The sequence below is a fragment of the Musa acuminata genome, chromosome BXJ2-8, assembly GCF_036884655.1.
Source record: "Musa acuminata AAA Group cultivar baxijiao chromosome BXJ2-8, Cavendish_Baxijiao_AAA, whole genome shotgun sequence".
Classification (NCBI taxonomy): Eukaryota; Viridiplantae; Streptophyta; class Magnoliopsida; order Zingiberales; family Musaceae; genus Musa; species Musa acuminata.
In genome coordinates this window covers 12,333,600-12,342,677 of record NC_088345.1, presented here as the reverse complement: position 1 = coordinate 12,342,677, position 9,078 = coordinate 12,333,600, and positions in this window count along the sequence as shown.

Sequence of the window (9,078 nt, the reverse complement as noted above, 5' to 3'; positions counted from 1 at the left end):
AAGTGCTGTTCTTCCAAATCTGCATTCAGACGTAAACTCGTATTTTCATACATTACAGTTTACGTTTACGTTTGATTCTGCAGATCTGTTTTCCGTGCTTTTACGAACGAGCTTCCTTGCAGTTTACGCTTACATTTTCATCCTATTAATAACTGCAATCTGTCCTCTACGATTTTACGAACGAGTTTCAACATTTAGACGTAAAACTGCATTCAGACGTAAATCGGCTTTCTTCGCTCAATCATCAGATTTCAGTTCACGTTTACGTCTTGGTTTCAACTGCATACTGCCTTCTGCGAGTATACAAACAAGTTTCAAAGTTTAGACGTAAATCTGCGTCTAACTGCGTTTAGACGTAAATCTGCGTTTAGACGTAAAACTGCGTTTAGACGTAATATTGCGCTTAGACGTAAATCTGCGTTTAGACGTAAAACTACGTTTAGACGTAAAACTGCGTTTAGACGTAAATCTGCGTTTAGACGTAAATCTGCATTTAGACGTAAATCTGAGTTTAGACGCAAAACTGCGCTTAGACGCAAAACTGCGCTTAGACGCAATCTGCGCTTAGACGCAAAACTGCGCTTAGACGCAATCTGCGCTTAGACGCAAACTGCACTTAGATACAAACTGAGAATTTGCTTTTGCATCATAATAGTTTTTGAACAAACGCAGCTTTTGGTTTTTAATTTATTATACGATTTCCGCTGCACTAATTCACCCCCCCCCCCCTCTTAGTGCTCTCGATCCTAACAATTGGTATCAGAGCTCGGTTAACTCTCTAAAGGATTAAAACCCAAGAGAGATGGCATACGCCGGAAACCAAGAGGGGCATTCGATTACACGTCCACCCATGTTCAGTGGAACGGACTACACTTACTGGAAGACCCGAATGAGGATCTTTCTTATTTCTATGGATTTTGAACTATGGAACCTTGTTGAAAATGGATTTTCAAAATCTTCTCTTCCAATGATCGATTGGAACGATTTGGAGAAGAAGGCTTTCGCTCTTAATGCAAAGGCTATGAATGCCTTATTTTGCGCTCTTGATAAAAACGAGTTTAATCGTGTTTCAACTTGCGAAACTGCTTTTGATATTTGGCACACACTTGAAGTGACCCACGAGGGCACAAGTAGAGTGAAAGAGTCAAAAATCAATCTGTTGCTGCATTCTTTTGAACTTTTCCGAATGAAACCGAGTGAAACCATTGGCGACATGTTTACCCGTTTCACGGATGTCGTCAACGGTCTAAAAGGACTCGGAAAGAGCTTTTCGGATTTTGAGCTTGTTAATAAGATACTAAGATCCCTTCCTAAGAGTTGGGATCCTAAAGTCACCGCCATTCAAGAGGCAAAAGATCTGCAAAATTTCCCTCTTGAAGAACTAATCGGGTCATTAATGACCTACGAAATGACCTGCAAAGCTCATGAAGAGCAAGAAGACATCCTTCCAAAGAACAGGAAGGATATGGCACTTAAAACTTCTGAATGCCACTTGAGAGAAATCTCAAGTGATGAGGATTGTGACGATGACCTGGCACTTTTGACAAGAAAGTTTAAGAAATTCTTCAAAAGAAACAAGTTTAAAAACGATGTGAAAAATAAACTTGAATCAAAGAAGGACCAAGTAATCTGCTATGAATGTAAAAAGCCGGGACATTACAAAAGTGATTGTCCCCAAGTCAAGAAAAGAACAACAAAGAAGAAGGCACTCCAAGCAACATGGGATGATTCGAGCGCATCCGAGGAAGAAGAATCCAACACCGAGCAAGTTGCTCATTACGCCTTTATGGCCATCGAAGAGGAGGTAACGGATTTATTAGATGCTGATTTATCTTTCGATGAATTATTAAATGCCTTCCATGATTTATTTGATGAATGCAAAGTTATAAATAGAAAATACAAGTTGCTAAAAAGGGTACATGATAATCTTACCTGTGAGTTTGATAAATTAAAAGTCGAACATCATGATAGTTTAAACTCATGTATCAAATGTCATGATTTAGAAACCATACAAAAAGAAAACTTGCTGCTTAAGGACACCTTGAAGAAATTCGAGGTTGGTAGCAAGTCATTAAACATGATCCTTACAAACAAGGGTCATGCTCCCAAAAGAAGTGGGATTGGATTTGTGAGGAGTCCTCACCGAAATCCAACTACCTTTGTAAAAGGCCCCATCTTACACGTTCAACACCAAACCAAGTGCAACTTTTGTTGCAAATCTGGACACAAGACACATTGTTGTCCATTCAAGAAAATAAGTCCAAACAAATTAATTTGGGTTCCTAAAGGAACCATGATAAACTCTATGCAACATGATAGAAAATATAGATCTGTTTATGAGGCACCCAAAAGCAAATGGGTTCCTAAAAATCATCCGTTCCTATAAAAACATTAAAAGTCTAGGCCGGAGCAAGAAATAATGTTCTGCTCCTTGACTCTCAATGGTCATAAAATCAAAAAGGAACTCGCAACGCTTAAGTAACAAGTGGAAGCTATGAAATCACAAATACGATACAATTAGAAACATATGATATCCAAATTCACATACCCCTGATCTTCAAAACCTGTTCATCTACGAATTAATTCTTGTAGAAACTAAACATGTCATAAAAGGGACACCAAACAAACATTCGTATGCACCTCCAGCCTTCACGGGTTGCCAGAGGTTGCACCGCTCCAGCCAGAGGTGCAACCGCCAGCAGCTCTGCCCCCTTAAAATCACGCTAGGGCCGGCTAAGGAACCGACCCCAACTCACCCCCATTCCCTCCTCTACTCTTCCAAGACTCCTCCACTCCCACTTCACTCCTCTAAGCCTTCCAAATACCTCCCATTTCGGAGCAAAACATCAAGAATCCTTCCTTCTCTTGAAGATTTCACAAAGGTACTCTCTAAGAAGCTCTTAAAATTCTGTTTTGTTCTTCACTTACTTTAGCTCATCATCATCCCTCTAAAACAGCAGTAGTAATGGGATCTAGAAGATCCTCAAGGGACAAGGGAAAGAGGAGAGTAGTAGAAGAGTTTGATCTCTCTCTTTTTGATTCCAAAAACCATGCTGAAAAATTTCTCTCCTTCGAACTAAGAAGCATCAATAAGGGAAAATATGTAGATCTGAATGAACTAAGAGATGTAGAGACTATCCATTGGTTTGCAAACCTAAATCTACTTCCCATTTTGCAGATCAACGAACCCATTTATCCTAGACTAGTTAGATTGTTTTATAACAATATGCAAAAAGATGATGAAGAAAGGATATCAACCTATCTATTAGGACAACACATTTCAATCACTGATAGATTCATTTGTGATATAATAGGTATTCCCATGAAAAGCATAGGACTTTACTTTAAAGGATCATGGGATGAAAATACTATTGGAACATCTTACGTTAACGCCTTAGGAACAATCCTTGCCAATCCTAACATAGAATCTATTTCTAAAAGTTGTGAACATCTAATGCCCTTTAACACTAAGATACTTCATCATATCATGACTAGTATAATTCTTCCTAAGCAATACCATCATGATGAAGTGAGTCAATTGGAATTAGGAATTATGTACCTAATTATGAAAGAACGTGACATTTGTCTTGGCTATCTGATCCAACAAAACATGTTGGAATTATCTACAAAAGATATGATGCTCCCATATGGTGGAATTATTACTAGAATAATGAAAGCTTACGACATTCAAATACCACTAGAAGAAGAAGTAATGAAATCAGATAGATACAGCATAATAAACAAAAATCTACTTCACCGACTAAGATGTCACTATAGAAACGGTAACTGGGTAAGAATGCCTAGAAGAACTAATCCCCCTGAACCTGAACCTGAACCAGAGCCGGAAACCCCAGTCTTTAGGAGTACCCACTCTCCTCCAATCTGTCCCTTTGAGGAAACACATCCGGTTGAGCAAACTCACACATCATCCATCGAAGATATCGGGATTCGGATGGACCGATTTGAGCAACGACAAGAACGGCTTGAACTTCGACAAGATCAAATCCTAACCGAGCTACAACAAATCCATCGACAATTTGACTCTTTATTTAAGCACTTTAATCTTCCACCTCATGAATAAGCTTGTATAAACATCTGATGTTTTTGATATGACATGTTGTAAACTCCTTATGTTATTCATGAAGGACTTTGTCTTTATGGTTACCTGATATGCTGTACATATGTTACCCTGATATGGTTATCTTTGTCTGTGTAAGCATATTTGCAAACATCTCTTATTGTTTATCTCGGTTTTTGCACTGAAACTAAAAAGGTTTAAAAGCCTATGCCTTGAAAATATGAAGCAACATACCAATGTAAGTTGATAAGTCAGCAGTATGACATTGATATGGTAGCTATTGCTGATATGATTGCTATCATGCCATGTATCAAACAAAAATTTGCATCATACGAGCTGATATCTTACCATGTGATGCAATGCTACACTTGCTGAAATAAAAATCCTGCTATGCAATATGATATAATGCTGCACTTGAAATAATTGTGTTACTACATCAAAATTATTCGAATGCTATTACTATTACATGCCTTAACAAACGCTTGATCAAATAACATGTTGAAAATTATGTGACAAATATTTTTAACCAAATGCATGTAAGAAGTTCATTTTTCGGGTTGTATGCTAAAAATGGGATGTTCCCGTACACTCTTATGAAAACTCGTTGGAAAATGACTTTCCTCCGTCAAAGCAAAAACAATAAAGAGATATATGTGTCATGACTTCCTTTATATGCTCGATAATGCTATCATGCTTTTTGTTGATGACAAAGGGGGAGAAAAATATGAATTGATAAACACTATGTCATAGCTAAACTGCCATAATCATATCTATGTCATAGTTACAAATACTTGAGTGATGCCATAAACAATGTTATGCCATCCTTGCATCACCAAGAGATATGTGAACATGTACTATAGTTTGCATCATATCTTGATTTGATATTGTGAAGAAAATGCAAACTTACTAGAAAATCTCAAATGTGAGCATCATGTAAAAAGTCCTTCATAGCTTTATATGATTACATGATGATTGGTTACAAACACTATCATACAAACTTGATGATGTATGTCATGCCTTGACATAATTCTTGAAGAGATACATCATGATAGGCATCATGATGGAAGTATTGATAAGTTTAACTGATCTAACTTATCAATACGTCACTTGAATTCTTAGGTCTTGAATTCAAGGTTGACTTATCTCAACTATGGCATATAGATAGGGGGAGTTAAGGATAACTCCTTTATCAATTGATTGTCATCATCAAAAAGGGGGAGATTGTTGAATCTCGGATTTTGATGATGAAGTCAATTGTCATTTGTTATCTAATCTATGTGTTGAGATAAGTGTGCAGGATTAACTACGATGAGATTAAGACAAGCAGCAGGAGTTGCGCCGGAGTCAAGATCATGATCACGTTGGGAGTTCGAGAGTTCGACGGAAGTTCGGACGGTCGTCGGAGGTTCAGAGAGAACAGATCCGAGAAGTCCAGAAGCTTGCCAAGCGAAGCTCGTCGGAACTCGCCAAGTGGATCGTCGCAAAGTCCAGGAGTATGCCGGATGTCCGCAGAAGGATCACCGAGGGTTATCGGTTGATCGACGGAAGTTGGCCGGAAACTCGCCGGAAGAAGCGATTGACGCATCGGAGCAAGCTGCAGAAGTTGTCTTAGAGATAATCGTAGTTAGCACGATGATTAAGCAGGAAAATGGGAGGTGATCCCATTAGCTTAATCTTGGGGCAATTGGGCCCCTGAAAAGATTCAAAGTGGGTCGAATGGAGTGAACCATTCGGACCCTGATTGCACCAGGAGGTGCAACCGCCCCAGCCAGGAGGTGCAACCGCCTGGGCTGTGGGGTTGAGAGGTGCAACCGCCCCAGCCAGGAGGTGCAACCGCCTGGGCTGTGGGGCTGGGAGGTGCAACCGCCCCAGCCAGGAGGTGCAACCGCCAGGGTTGCAAGGCTGGGAGGTGCAATCGCTCCAGCCAAGAGGTTGCACCGCCAGAGCTCAAGTTCCGAGCTCTGCCAAGCGATGCAACCACAGAGCTCAGTCTTCGAGCTCTGGCAGAGTGGTGCATCAGCCTGAGCTCAGTCTCGAGCTTTGCCAGGTGATGCATTCACCAAGCTCAGTCTTCGAGCTCTGGCAGAATGGTGCATCAGCTTGAGCTCAGTTTGGAGCTCTGCCAAGTGATGCAACCACCAAGCTCAGATTTCGAGCTCTGCCAGGTGATGCAACCACCAAGCTCAGTCTTTGAGCTCTGCCAGGTGATGCAACCATCGAGCTCAGTCTTCGAGCTCTGGCAGAGAAGAAGCAATCGGCAGAGCTCAGTCTTCGAGCTCTGCCAGGCGGTGCCACCTCTCCAGTCGAGAGGTGCAACCGCCTGATCCCAGAATTCTGGGATTTGATCGATTTGATCATTTTGAGCTCGAATTTTGAATTGGGTTGGGGCCTATAAATACCCCACCCATTCAGCACTGAAAAGATACAGACCTATACTGAAATTGTGATCTTTTCTGTGATTCTAAAGAGCTCAAAAGTGTTGTAAAGCCCTTGAGTCTCCTCCTTCTGTTCTTCAAGTTTTCAACTGTAAAGTGAGGAGAGAAAGGTCTGTAAAGGTTGTCTCCTAAGCCTGTCAAAAGGAGAGAAACTGTAAGAGGGAAGTTTGGCCTTCGCCCATTGAAGGAAGGCACCTAGTTGACGTCGGCAACCTCATCGGTGGAGGAAGCCAAAAGTGGAGTAGGTCAAGGCTGACCGAACCACTCTAAATCTCTGGTTTGCGTTTATTTTCGAGCACTTTATCATTACTGCAAACCTCCCTCATCACTACTGCTCTCTGCGCTTTCACGAACAAGTTCTAAGTGCTGTTCTTCCAAATCTGCATTCAGACGTAAACTCGTATTTTCATACATTACAGTTTACGTTTACGTTTGATTCTGCAGATCTGTTTTCCGTGCTTTTACGAACGAGCTTCCTTGCAGTTTACGCTTACATTTTCATCCTATTAATAACTGCAATCTGTCCTCTACGATTTTACGAACGAGTTTCAACATTTAGACGTAAAACTGCATTCAGACGTAAATCGGCTTTCTTCGCTCAATCATCAGATTTCAGTTTACGTTTACGTCTTGGTTTCAACTGCATACTGCCTTCTGCGAGTATACAAACAAGTTTCAAAGTTTAGACGTAAATCTGCGTCTAACTGCGTTTAGACGTAAATCTGCGTTTAGACGTAAAATTGCATTTAGACGTAAAACTGCGTTTAGACGTAATACTGCGCTTAGACGTAAATCTGCGTTTAGACGTAAAACTACGTTTAGACGTAAAACTGCGTTTAGACGTAAATCTGCGTTTAGACGTAAATCTGCATTTAGACGTAAATCTGAGTTTAGACGCAAAACTGCGCTTAGACGCAAAACTGCGCTTAGACGCAATCTGCGCTTAGACGCAAAACTGCGCTTAGACGCAATCTGCGCTTAGACGCAAACTGCACTTAGATACAAACTGAGAATTTGCTTTTGCATCATAATAGTTTTTGAACAAACGCAGCTTTTGGTTTTTAATTTATTATACGATTTCCGCTGCACTAATTCACCCCCCCCCCCCTCTTAGTGCTCTCGATCCTAACATAAGTAATACAATAGTATGATTATAAACTGCACAGGTTTTATGAATTGTGGATTATATAACTGAATTTTGACTTGAGTGTTTTCTTAGTAGTCTCAAATGTGTGATTGGATCTTGGATTATTTGTTGAATTATAATATTATCAATTTTGAGCTAGGTTCACACCTCCTGAATGAGAATTAAATTTAGGGGGCGTGACAAGAACTATGGTATATTCTTCAAGAGTACCCACTTCTGCGTCCTCTTGTCCTGTGTTAAGGCATTCTAAATCCAACTTCGCCTTCGTAAGTTGAGTCGCCTTAGTTTCTCCATCAAATACTTCTTCGAGATAAGGTGCATGTGCCTCGAAGCTCCCTTTGTCTTTGGCACCATATAGGGTGAGTCCACTCTATCAGAATGAGGGACCCATGGAACGACATGATCCTGCTCTTGCCTCTGTAAGAGTTCATATCCTAGACCTCTGTCCAAGGAAAGTTTTGTGTCTCCACTCCATGTTCCATCTTCTATGTCAACTCCCTTCATGTGACTTGGGTCCTTCACCAAGTTACACCCAAGTTGCTCCGCTCCTCGATTTGCATTGAGTTGATGGTAGCCCTTGCGCCCACCATTTCACGGGTCAACCCTTTGTTGAGTCTGATCTCCAATTCGACTCCAAGTGTGCCTTCATTTGTGTTGCCTTGGGTCGCTCTCCCCTTGATCTCGCGATGCATCCCCTAATGCATTATCTTATACAAGATCATGTGATGACTCCTCACTACTCGCTCGGTCCATTGAACTTTGTGGGGTTATTGTCTTGAGGTACTTCTCCTCAACATGTGCAGTTCGTTGCACATGATTCTCTCTTTCGAGAACCGAGACTTATCTCTCCAAGGTATATATCCTATTAGAGAAACTTCTCTCTTTGTATCCTTCCCTCTAGAAGTTTCAGAGACCACCATACCCTTAGACTACTCTGCCTTGCTGAACAAACTATGCATTGTTCTGCCCCCGCTAATGCACTTGCTAGATTGAGACTCCTCGCCAATACAACCCCTGATGCACCCCTCAAGGCCTAGCAACATGCTGAACTCGTTGCACACTTCAGCCTTCTATGGACGTATCCTTCTCATGCTGAAGAGAATGTTTCAATGCTCTATAGTGCTAAGTTTTGGTTGCCTTAGGATGGCCATGAACATTCCATCGTCCGCATACGAGCCCTTGTATGAGTACCGAATTCTTCGAGTTAGCAATTCTCCTCACCTCTATAAGCTTTCTATAACTCTTTCGATCGCTAAATAACTCATTTTACTTTGCGTGGTCTCATCCTTTACCAAGCATCTCACTTGCCTTGAGCACTATCAAGTATGGTTGCTAACGTCGAGCCATAGCTCAAACTCAGCCATCCCAACCTTTGTGCGCTATGTATTCTTCCCAGCCTGCTTGTCCTCGTGGTGCCT